Below are 12829 nucleotides of genomic sequence, written 5' to 3'. Positions count from 1 at the left end.
TCCATGTGGCTCTTCCAGCTCTCCAAGTTACTCAATAGCAAGAAGGTGAAGCAGAAAGAGAGGGTAGCCCAGCTCCAGGGAAAAAGAGTGGAAGTTTGCAGATTCTACATGAGAAGGTTATGCCCCCAGGAGGCATCATCAGGTTGTGACCTTACTAACAGGCTAACCTCCACCCCTAGACTTATTTACCAAGTTGAAATGAAACTATGTAGCTACCACACCTGCTTTCATGTGAGTTTTCTGTTTCCATGGATAAATCTTTAATTTCCCTTTCCCCTACCCCCGCCATAAAAACCTTATTGTCATTGAGTTAATGCAGACTCAGATAGATACTATAGGACAGGGTAGAACTTCCCTGGTGAGTTTCCAAGAATGAAAATCTTTGCTGGAGTAGAACGCTCATTCGTTCTCCTGGGGTGTTATAGGTGATTCCTAAGTGCTAGTCTTAAGTTAGCAGACCAACTTATACCCTCTTCTCAAACAGGGGTTTGTTCATTCATTGTAGATCCACCCCACCCACTATAGCATGCAATGAGAATCCAAAACTTTCCATCGGTTATACAAGCTACTTCCCATTGGGTTGCTCACCTAAAGTTAGTGATTGATCAGCAGAAGGAGATGTGCCCAGCTACCGCTACCAAGTGCTCCAAAAGGATGCCATTAGAAAGTCCTGGAGAGAGTGCGAAAAAAATATGGACCCAAACTCAGACTCACAAAAGAGACCCTCAAGGAAATGGCCTTTGGTCACTCTCATGTCCGGAACTGAACTCACCCCCTACTAGGCTAACCCATCATGTAAGTAAGATCAAGGACAGGATTTAGCAGACAGGGAAGAAGGGAATCACGAAAGTATTGAACAAATATTGTCTGACTCGGTTTCTAATATTTACAAAAAATTTTTTTTCATGTAGCTCCATTATCAATATCGGTCTACAGTTTTTGGAAGTATCATTATCTGATACTAGTATCAGATTATTACTGGTCTCATAGAATGTGTTATTAAGTCTTCTCTCTCAACCATTGTTATGTTTTTACCCAATTAACTTGAGTTTAAATAAAATTGCAGTAAAATTGGCACGTTGTTAGAACAAAGTGTTCTTGTGTAGTTGAAATCCAAAGTCCATCCACTTCCTCAATGTATGGCCATACAAATATATGTACATAATCCAATACCTCTATTTTGTGAATTAATATATTCACACATGCACACCGATATGTTTATACCTCTATCCATAGCTTTGCTTCCTAGATCTTTTCTGTATTTCTTTTTTCATTCCCCCTGTCCTACCATCACACTCAACCCTTTTCTGTCTCTTAGTAATGCCTCTCAGCTAAATTGCTATTGCTCTAACATCCCCAGGATGTCTAAGTCCTCCTCATTATTCATTTAATTCCATAGTAGTTCCCCTATCTATGGAATTGTTTGATCACCGCTACCTCTCTCCACTCCCTTCTCCCCCAAGGCCCTCCAGAACAATTGGTCCAGTTACTTCCCATGCCTCTATGGGTAGGCAAAACAACAAAAGCGTAGACAAAACAAAAAAGAAAATATTGATTTAAAAAGGGGTGGGGGGAAGCTAGGCAAAAAAACCCCTCAAACATGAAAGCATATATAATCCTAGGTTTGACCGCTGACCTTTATGACTATCTCCCCACCAGTCCTGGGGGTTTCCGGAAACTGCTCCTTCTAGTCTGAAGTCTATTTTTGCAGCTACTCAGGGGCATTATGGCTCAGCTTGGCTCCCATTGCAGACATGCTCTGTTCCCTTATTGGTTCACACCACTGTGGAGGGAGGTGAGGGTCAGACCAGGCTCATTACACACCATGTATCACCCGTATGGTTCTCTGGCAATGTACTCTCCAGCTAGGGGACATCATGTCTCAAGCTGATGTTGGCCTTAGTCTTCTCTGTGTTTCTGAGCAGAGTTTTGCAAACAATGGTGATAAAAAATTTTACCATTCATTGTTAATCCCATTTATTTTAACATCTCCAAATAAGATACATATAATTAAAAAGACATATTTGAGCTAAAAATTCTTTTAAATTAATTAATTTGCTTTCATTGACAATTATGCCTTGCGACGATGGTGTAGTGCCCTCTTGGCATTCATAAATTAAAAATGTGAAAAAATTTAAGCAGTCCACACAGAAAGGAGAAAGAAAGAGAGTGAAAAAGAGAGACAGAGAGAGAGATAATATATAAAATTTAAGGGGTGGTTCTGGGTGAACAATGCACAATGAAGTTTGACGAGAGTTAATTTACTGATGAATAAACCTTGTTTGATAAATGAGATTAAGAGAAAAAAGTGTCATCAAATATTACATTTTATAAGGCAACAAACACACAAATCATGATGCTAAGCTCTGGGTTTTGGGTGAGCCCTTATTTTATATTAAATGTTATTCATGGTCTCTTAATTCACTTGGCTTTTGGATTCTCTGCGTACATTTGACGTTCTTATTTGCTAATATTTTCATGTGTGTGCCTGTGTGTCTATGTTTGAAAGGTGTTCCTATAGCTCCAAGTGTTCCCTAAGAACATCTCCTACAGCAACTTCACCCAATCCACCCCGGGTTTATTCTGCCTTCATCTGGAACAGTGGTTCTCAACCTGTGGGTCACAAACCCTTTAGGAGTCGAACGACCCTTTCACAGGGTTCACCTGATTGATAACAGTCGCAGAATGACAGTTATGAAGTAACAATGAAAATAATTTTATGTTTGGACTACAACACGATGAACTGTATGAAAGGGTTGTGGCCTTAGGAAGGTTGAGAACCCCTGATTTTCTGCACTCACCAAAGGATGGATATTCCAATGAGAAAGGCTCCTGGAGTATAAATTTCACTGATTTAATAATGATGTTGGTGTAATTAAAGGTGATTACCCTTTAATCAGTCTCTCACGTTGCCTCCTTAATTTCCAGCTCCTGCTAAGGATCCAGGTGAGGCTGGACGCAGATAATTGAAGGTGCTGAAATTCAGGCGGATTTGGATTTCAGATCAGGCTGTGCTGTGTTGATCATCCTTGCTTGGATATTTTGTGCTTCCTGGAAGATAAGAGTACCTGGAACCTAGGCTTGGGGACCTATTACATGCCAGGTACCCTCAGCTAGTAGGTATGTAAGACAGGCTCAGGGAGGAACATAGCCTTTTGCCTCCGGAAGCCCCTGGGTTGAGCTCAAAGATATTCAGCCTGTGCTAACACGCTGACTCTGAAACCTCCACTAATGACTTCTTAGTTGCTGGTTTGTCCACATCCGGGTCTCACTTTCATTCCAGGGTATATTTAGATATCCACACACTCGGGGTGCCTGGTCAGGATTTAACCGATTAAGTCAGCGCGGGGTTGGCCACTGTTGTTATCACGAGTGACTCTTGTAGGACTTATTTCTCCAAGAGTAGAGAGCCCAGTGTGCGCTGAGAGGTCGTTCCTGGCACTGGACCCATAGGATGTCCATGGGAATAACATCTTTACACTTAAGGGTGAAGCTGCAGCTCCTACTTGAAGTATGTCTTGTGAGGTTAAGTGGTTGGTTTTCTGGAAACTCAAGTAGTTACAAACCCAAATATTTTAGGGTTAGAAGGGTGTGTTACATGTTCCTCAAAGCCGTTAATTCTGAGGGAAAAGTCCAATGTTGTGAAAAATGGAGATCACGGTTTCAAAAAATGGAGATCATGGCACTTTTAATTTGATACCACGTTCATCTCTTTTGACATGAGGGTCCCTGGGAAAGAGGGAATGGAGGGAGTCAAAGGTAGAATATCCATTATTTTATTTGTTTCATTAAACATGGATTCACTACATCTTTGAGGGAGAAACCAGGATACATTGTGACCTACCAATTAGTGAGCAAGTACAATTTCGCTCTTGGTCACCTTGGTTATTGGGTACCACATCCCTGCATATGTCTAATAGCAGAGAAGACTCCTTGAGTGTAGGACACAGTAGAGCAGAGGACCACAAATGTTTTGGGCTAGCTCTTGGTCATATGCTTTTTGTCATATTTAAACATTTATATATTCCTTCATTTTGCCAAATTTCATGAACCATTTGTAAACGTTAACTGAAAACAGAGGATGTGTTGGTGTCTCCTAATTTTGCATGTCTACCTCTCGCAGTCTCTTACATATAGGTAAAATCTGGGAGAGGAGACAGGTCCACACACATAATTAGCAGCGTGAGTTATTTCGGTGTGTTAGGTTTGGTGCCTAGCTTAGGGTTTTAGTGTGCTAAAGACTGAGTCTGTACTTAACGATTGCAAGCCAGGTCCTGAGATTAATCAATGTTCCTGCTTCAAGAACAAGAATCAAGGGATAGAATTAGGAGTTAATTGTGATGATTTGAGTTTCAGGTGTTGGTGGACAGATTAAAGGTCATTATACTTAGAAAGTTTCTGCCTAACAGATTATCTTTTGAGTTGATTAGGAGCATATATGTTAAGTGATAATGATGTAGAAATAATGTTTAAGCATTGGAGTTTTCGGGGGTAGTTTCTGCACTTGAGATGTAGGGTCATAAGGTTAGGGTTAAGTTGATAGACTATAGTCCAGGTTGTGACTCTCATTCAAAGAAGTGGAATAACTGCTTTAGGTTAGATTTAGTGTGTATGGTCATTGGATTTGTTAAGCACATGTTAACTTTGCTGCGACATCAGGTAATGCGCAGGGTGTTTGTAGTTCTGGAGGATGCGTGACTTTTCAGCTAGTTATCAGTGTTCTGTAAGGATACTCAGCAGGTTAACGTATAAGGGTTAATGGTTTGGGAGATGGTGATTAGCAGTGAATGAGTAAGGATTGATGTACAAAGTTAATATGTGCTGAAATGTAGCCGAAAACATTTTTGAGTTTATCAACTATAGTACTTATGATATATTTAGAATCATTTATGCATAAAATCATCATTTTTCTAATTAGTTCATGGATCGTTTCTTGGCCTTTCGGAGTGTTTTCCAGTCCAGTCTGTTGGGGCACCACACAATGACTTCAAAGTCCAGCTTCAGCATTCCCTGGGGACCTTGCCACTCCATTCCCTTGCTGCCCGCTTCAAGCCCTCAGTGCTTTGCCTTGGTGTGGTGGGTTCAGATCGGGCGCAATTCCCACACTGTGTCTCTGGTGCTGACCCCATGGGCCATGTGGCCCTCTCTGTGGACTGACTGCTCTAATTGGGGTCATCGTCCTCAGGGCCTGGTGGGCCAGGATATGCTCCACTCTCTCCCACTCCCCCTTCATCTGGCCCTGTGTGCGCCTACAAGATATGTCCCTCTCCCAGAGCTGCAGACTCAATGCTGTTGCTTGACATAAATTCTTCTGGGTGGAGGGGCAGGCATCCATCCAGTATTTGGTACCGGGACCAGCCCCCCAGACCTCTCCACTGTCTCGCCACTCCATAACACAGTGTCACACCCACACTTTGGGGCACTGGGTCGAATCAGGTCCCTCTCTCCCTGTGGACACACAAACAATACCCTCCTCTTGGACGGGTCAACGCCCCATACCCCTCCACCATCTCTTCCTTATTTTCATCCTTTATTTTTTCCTTTTCCCAATTCTTCCCCTGTTGTCTACCATGTGCATCCCCGGATTTCATCTGGTCCCTGCCATATTACACAGTCCTCAACCCAAGAAGGTTTGTATACAATAGCTTTCTCACTATGCCCCTTTTTCGTTTTTCTATTTAATGCTTACCTCAGTGGGCTCATGTTGTATTTGTCCTTTTGTGCCTGACTTACTTCACTTAGCATGCTTTCCTCCACTTCTTCCCATGCCGTTATGTGCTTCATACGTTAATCACTGCTTTTTAGCAATGTGTAGTTCTCCATTACATGTATATACCACAGATTTTTTATCCAATCATCAGTTGATGGAAATTTGGGTTGCTTCCAAGTCCTTGCAATTGTGAACTGTGCCACAATGAACGTTGGAGGACAGATGTCTGGCCTTGGTCTGTTCCTTGCCTCTTCTGTGTATATGTCCAGAAGGGGGATTGCTAGGTCGTATGGTAACTCTATTTCCATCTGTTCTCCATATCACCAGATCAATTTCCATAGTGGTTGTACATACTTAAAAGTCCACCAGCAGTGGATGAGAGTTCCTGTCTTGTGCATGGAGTGAGATAAGTGTCTTGCTTCATTTTTTGCAGGTAAATATCCATATTTTTCCAGCAACACTTTTTTTTCTTTTAATTAATAAATATTTTGATTGGGGATCATACATCTCTTATCACAATCCATACATACATCAATTGAGCAAAGCACCCTTATACATTTGTTGCCCTCATCATTCTTTTTTTTTTTTTACATTTTATTATGGACTCACACAACTCTTATCACAATCCATACATATACACACATCAATTGTATAAAGCACATCCATACATTCCCCGGCCCAATCATTCTCAAAGCATTCACTCTCCACTTAAGCCCTTTGCATCAGGTCCTCTTTTTTTTTTTTGTTTCCCCCGCCCTCCCCGCTCCCCCCTCCCAATGTGCCCTTGGTAATTTATACATCGTTATTTTGTTATATCTTGCCCTATCCGGAGTCTCCCTCCCCCCACTTCTCTTCCATTCCTTTCCCAGTGATGAGGTCACACGTGGACCCCTGTAATCAGTTCCCCCTTTCCAACCCACTCGCCCTCCGCTCTGCCAGCATCGCCCCTCACACCCCTGGTCCTGAAGGTATCATACACCCTGGATTCCCTGTGCCTCCAGCCCCCATATGCACCAGTGTACAACCTCTGCCCTATCCAGCCCTGCAAGGTAGAATTCGGATCATGGTAGTTGGGGGGAGGAAGCATCCAGGACCCGGGGGAAAGCTGTGTTCTTCATCGGTACTACCTCGCACCCTCATTGACCCATCTCCTCTCCTGAACCCCTCTGTGAGGGGATCTCCATTGGCCGAACTTGGGCCTTGGGTCTCCACTCTGCACTTCCCCCTTCATTCAATATGGTGTATATATATATATATATATATATATATATATATATATATATATATATATATATATATATACACACACACATATATACATATACACACATATATCTTTTTTTTTTGCATGATGCCTTATACCTGGTCCCTTTGGCACCTCATGATCACACTGGCCGGTGTGCTTCTTCCATGTGGGCTTTTTTGCTTCTGAGCTAGATGCCCGCTTGTTCACCTTCAAGCCTTTAAGACCCTAGTCACTATCTCTTTTGATACCCGGGCACCATCAGCTTTCTTCACCACATTTGCTTATGCACCCATTTGTCTTCAGCGATCCTATCATGGAGGCGTGCAGCCAATGATAGGATTTTTTTGTTCTTTGATGCCTGATAACTGATCCCTTTGGGACCACTCGATCACACAGGCTGGTGTGTTCTTCCATGTGGACTTTGTTGCTTCTGAGCTAGATGGCCGCTTGTTTATCTTCAAGCCTTTAAGACCCCAGTCACTATCTCTTTTGATAGTCGGGCACCATCAGCTTTCTTTACCACATTTCCTTGTTCACCCACTTTGGCTCCAGCAGTTGTGTCGGGAGAGTGAGCATCATAGAGTTCCAATTTAATTAAAGAAAGTATTCATGCATTGAGGGAGTGTTTGAGTAGAGGCCCAAGGTCCTTCCGCCACCTTAATACTTAACCTATAAATATAGACACATCGATCTACTTTCCCATCCTCCTATATATATTTGCATGTACATGTCTTTGTCTAGACCTTCATAAATGCCCTTTGACTCCTAGCTCTTTCTTCCATCTCCCTTGACTTTCCTCCTGCCCTACTACCATGCTTCGTCGCCACCTGGGCTAGAGTATACCTCTTCTCTAAGCAACCTTACCCTTGATCATTCACCACCAGACCTGCCACTCCCCTTTCTCTACCATTTGGGGTCCCATGTTGTTCCCTTGTCCCTGTGTTTGTGAACACCACTTCCTTACCCACCCTACCCACCACCTCAAGTCCTCCCAGAACTGTTGGTCCCATTGTTTTTCCTCCAGATAGTTCATCCAGCCTGTCCTATTCAGACAGACCTGTGGAGACACTAACATGCACGAAAACAAGACTGAGGAAAACAAAGCAACAGTATACAACCTGACAACAAAACAACAACAAACCACTGACAAAGAACAAAACAAAACACTTCCCAAGAGCAAAGCTTGTAGTTAGTTCAGGGATCATTTGCTGGCCCTTAGGAGCGTTTTCCAGTCTAGACTGTTAGGGCACCACGCCCTGGCCCCAAAGTCCACTTTCAGCATTCCCTGTGGACCTTGACACTCCATTCCCTTGCTGTTCTGCTGCACTCCCCCAGTGCTTTGCCTCAGTGTGGTGGGATCAGGTCAGGTGCAATTCCCACACTGTGTCTCCGGTACAGTCCCCTGTATAGCCCTTAGCCAATGAGGGGCATCATTTCTCATAGTGGGGCCAGCCATGTTGTTCTCTCTATGGACTGGCTGCTCTACTCAGGAACATCATCCTCACGGCCTTGTGGGCCAGGCTGTGTTGCACTCTCTCCTCCTGCCCCTTCATCTACTCCCGTGTGCTCTGATAAGATATGTTCATCTCCCGGAGCTGCAGAGTCAATGTCATCCTTTGGAACAAATTATTTTGGGGGGAGGGGCAGGAATCCACTTAATTTATGGTGCTGGGGCCAGCCTCCCAGACCTCTCCACTGGTTCCCTACACCACGCCGGATATTGCATTCACACCTTGCGGCACTGGGTTGAAGTCTGGTCCCACTTTCCCTGTGGAGATATAAACAATACCCTCCCTTGGGTGGATTAGTGCCCCATGCCCCCACTACTCTTTTCTTCCTTTTGTTTTCCTTTCCCCCCCTCCTCCACCATTGTCTACCATGTGCATCCCTGGTTTTTGTCTGGTCTCTGCCATACTACACAGTCTTCACCCCACAAATGTTTGTATACAGTAGCTTTTCCCCCTATGCCACTTTGGTTTTTAAAAAAATTTTTAAATTCTTACCTCAGCGGGCTCATGTTGTACTTGTCCTTTTGTGCCTGACTTACTTCGCTTAGCATGATTTCCTCCAGTTCTTCCCATGCCGCTATGTGCCTCATACGTTCATCACTGCTTTTTAGCGATACGTAGTACTCCATTGTATGTATATACCACAGTTTTTTTAATCCACTCGTCAGTTGATGGAAATTTGGGTTGCTTCCAAGTCCTTGCAATTGTGAACTGTGCCGCAATGAACATTGGAGCACAGATGTCTGGTCTTGGTTTGTTTCTTGCCTCTTCTGGGTATATGCCCAGTAGGGGGATTGCTGGGTCATATGGTAACTCTATTTCCATCTGTTTTAGGTATCGCCAGATTAATTTCCATAGTGGCTGTACGTACTTACAAGTGCAACAGCAGTGGATGAGAGTTCCTGTCTCCCCACAGCCCCTCCAACACTTGTTGCTTTCTGGTTTTTTGAATTGGGCTACCATTGAGGGTGTCAGGTAGTACCTCATTGTTATTTTAATTTGCATTTCTCTTATGGCTAAAGATCGGGAACTTTTTCTCATATGTTTGTTGGCCATTCGAATTTCTGTCCCTGTAAAATTTCTGTTCAAGTCCTTTGCCCATCTTTCAAGTGGGCTATTGGTTTTTTTTCTTTTTGGAATCTAGCAGCGTATTGTAAATTTTAGTAATAAGACCTTTGTCTGATGTGTCATTGCTAACGATGTTTTCCCAGTCTGTGGACTCTCTTATCACTCTCTTGGTGAATTCTTTAGATGTACACAAGTGTTTTATTTTCAGTATATCCCATTTTTCAATTTGTGCCTCCTCTGCCAGCACCACTTTTTAAAGAGGGAATCTGCTTCCCATTTGATATGTGTGTGACCCTTATCAAAGATCAGTTGCCTGTATGCTGATGATTTTATTTCTGGGTTTTCAGTTCTTTTCCATTGGTCTGAGTATCTGTCATTGTACCTATACCATGTGGTTTTGACAACTGTGGCTGTATAGTATATGCTGAAGTCAGGTAAATCAAGCCCTTTTTTTGAGGAGTTCTCTGCTAATTCTAGGTTTCTTCCCTCTCCATATGAAGTTCATCATTAGTTTTCCACTTCTGTGAGGAAAGATGAGGGTAATTGTATCGGGATTGCATTAAACTTATATAGTGCCATTGGCAGAACTGGTATCTTGACTATATTGAGTCTTCTAATTCATGAGCATGGCATACACTTCCATTTGTTGAGGTCACTATTGTTTTCTTGCAATAGTGTTCTGTAGTTTTCCCCATATAGATCTTTTGTTTTTTAAGTCAGGTATATCCCTAGATATTTCAATTTGTATTTGGCTATTGTGAAAGGTAACACCTTTTTTTATCTCCCCTTCTGTGGCCTTATCTGATGTGATGGACTTTTGTTGATCTTGTATCCTGCCACTTTGCCAAACTCCTCTATTGCTTCTAGTACTCCCCTTGTGGAACTTTTGGGATTTTCCATATATAAAATCATATCATCTGCAAATAACGATAGTTTCACCTCTTCCTTCCCCAGACGAATATCTTTGATGTCTCTTCTTTGCCTTATGCTGTTAGCTAATACCTCCAGCACAATATTAAATAAGAGTGGGGACAAGGACATTCTTGCCTGGTCCCCCTTTTCAGTGGGAATGTGTTAGTCTTCTCCATTGACTACCAGGTTGTCTGTTGGTTTTTCATATGTAGCTTGTATTGTCTTCAGGAACTTTCCTTCCATTTCTATCTTCGCTAGTGTCTTAAACAGGAATTGGTGTTGGATGTTGTCGAATGCTTTTTCTGCATCTATGGATATTATCATGTGATTCTTATAATTTTTCATGTCAATGTGATGAATAATACTAATGGTCTTTCGTATGTTGAACCATCCCTGCATCCCTGAAAATGAATCCAACTTCGTCATGGTGAAATGTTTGTTTTATATTCTTTTGTAGTCTGTTGCCTAGTATTTTGTTAAGGATTTTTGCATCAATGTTCATTAGGGATATTGATCTGTAGTTCTCGATTCTTGTGGGATTCTTGCCCGGTTTTGGTATCAGACTTATACTAGCTTCATAGGAGGAATTTGGGAGTTTGCCATCTTTTTATATGCTCTGGAAGATTTTGTGTAGGATTGGGGTTCGTTTTTTCTATAGTTTATTTTGTATAGTTTTCTTATTTTCCCTCTCCTGAATCTCAGCCCTGATTTTTATAATTTCTTTTCTTTTTCTATTAGTAGGATTGTCCTGCTGACTCTGCTCTAGTCGTAAATTTTGTGCCAGCATATCAGTCCTGAGTCTCTCTTCCTTTCTCAGATGTGCATGTATTGCTATGAAACTTCCTCTGATGACTGCCTTTGCTGTGTCCCATAACTTTTGGAACTTAATGTGCTCATTCTCGTTGGTTTCTTGAAATTTCCCAATTTCATCTCAAATTTGCGCCAGTACACACTCCATTTGCAGTAGAGAGTTATTCATCCTCCAATTGTTTGCTCTTGTTTCTTTGTCTTCCTTTTGTTGATTTCCAGCCTTATGACACAGTGGTCAGAGCGAGAGATATGTATTATTTCAATGTGCTTAAATTTATGTAGATTTGCCTTATGCCCCAGCATGTGGTTTATCTTCGAATATGTGCCATAAGAACTTGAAAATAACATGAATTTTTTTGTTTTGTTTTTGGATGAAAAGCTCTGTAAATATCTATCAGGTCAAATTTTCTAGTTGTGGAGTTTAGCTCTCTAGCTTCCTTGTTGAGTTTCTTTCTCTGTGATCTATCTTTCTCAGGGAGTGGTGTGGTGAAGTCACCCACTATAATCGTCAAGTCTGTAATTTCATTTTTAATTTTTCGTAGTGTTTGGTTGACGTATTCAGCGGGTCTCTCATTCGGGGAATATATGTTTACAATGCTTAGTGGTTCTTTGCCTACCATTCCCTTGAGCATTATATAGTGTCCCTCCTTATCTCTTTTTTGGTTGGCACTTGGAGGTCAATTTCATCCGAGATTAGAATTGCAACCCTGCTTTTTCTGTATTGCTGATTGCTTTGTAGGACTTCTCCAGCCTTTGATTCTCAGGCGATTTTTGTCTGTAGCTTTGAGATGTGTCTCCTGTGGGCAGCAGATAGATGGGTTGTGTTTTCGAAACCATTCTGGTAGTCTCAGTCTTTTAATGCCTGAGTTCAGTCCATTGATATTCAGGTTTATTATCTCCATCTGCGGATTCTGTGATGTCATCTTATACCTTTTGTGTTGGGAGTTTTCACACGTTCCTTTCTCATTAGTGTGTTGTGCATGTGTGTGAGTATCATTCTTGACTTCTTTCCATCCTTAAGCCAATGTTATCTTGAAGTCTGTTTTCTCTTTGTTGCCCTCTGGGTGAGGTTGTTCTAGGTGTTGGTCTCTTATATATGCTTTTTCAGTGTTGCTCTTTTGCCCATACTGCGTCGGCAAGGATCTTTTGTAGGGCTGGGTTTCTTCTAACGTATTCTTTGAGTTTTTCCTTGTGTGGGAAGACTCTAACTTCTCCATCTATCTTGATCGATAATTTGGCTGGGTAGAGTATTCTTGGGTTTGCATTATTTTCCTTCAATTTTTGGAATATCTTACTCCACTCACTCCTTTTCTTCATAGTTTCTGCTGATAGGTCTGAGCATATTCTTATTTGAGAACATTTATATGTGATTGCTTCTTTTTCCCTAGCTGCTCCCCTTTCTGATTTTCTCCTTTTCCTCAAAGTTGGATAATTTACCTGTTATGTGCCTTGGTGACTTCTTTTTTGGGATCTAGTCTAGCTGGTGCTATTTCCGCCTCCAGAGTGGTTGCCTGGTTTTCACTCATTATGCTGGGGAAGCTTTCCTCCAAGAATTATCTCACTATTGTTTCAGAT

The sequence above is a fragment of the Tenrec ecaudatus genome, unplaced genomic scaffold (assembly GCF_050624435.1).
Source record: "Tenrec ecaudatus isolate mTenEca1 unplaced genomic scaffold, mTenEca1.hap1 Scaffold_534, whole genome shotgun sequence".
NCBI lineage: Eukaryota > Metazoa > Chordata > Mammalia > Afrosoricida > Tenrecidae > Tenrec > Tenrec ecaudatus.
Note: the sequence above shows the minus strand (reverse complement) of the source record.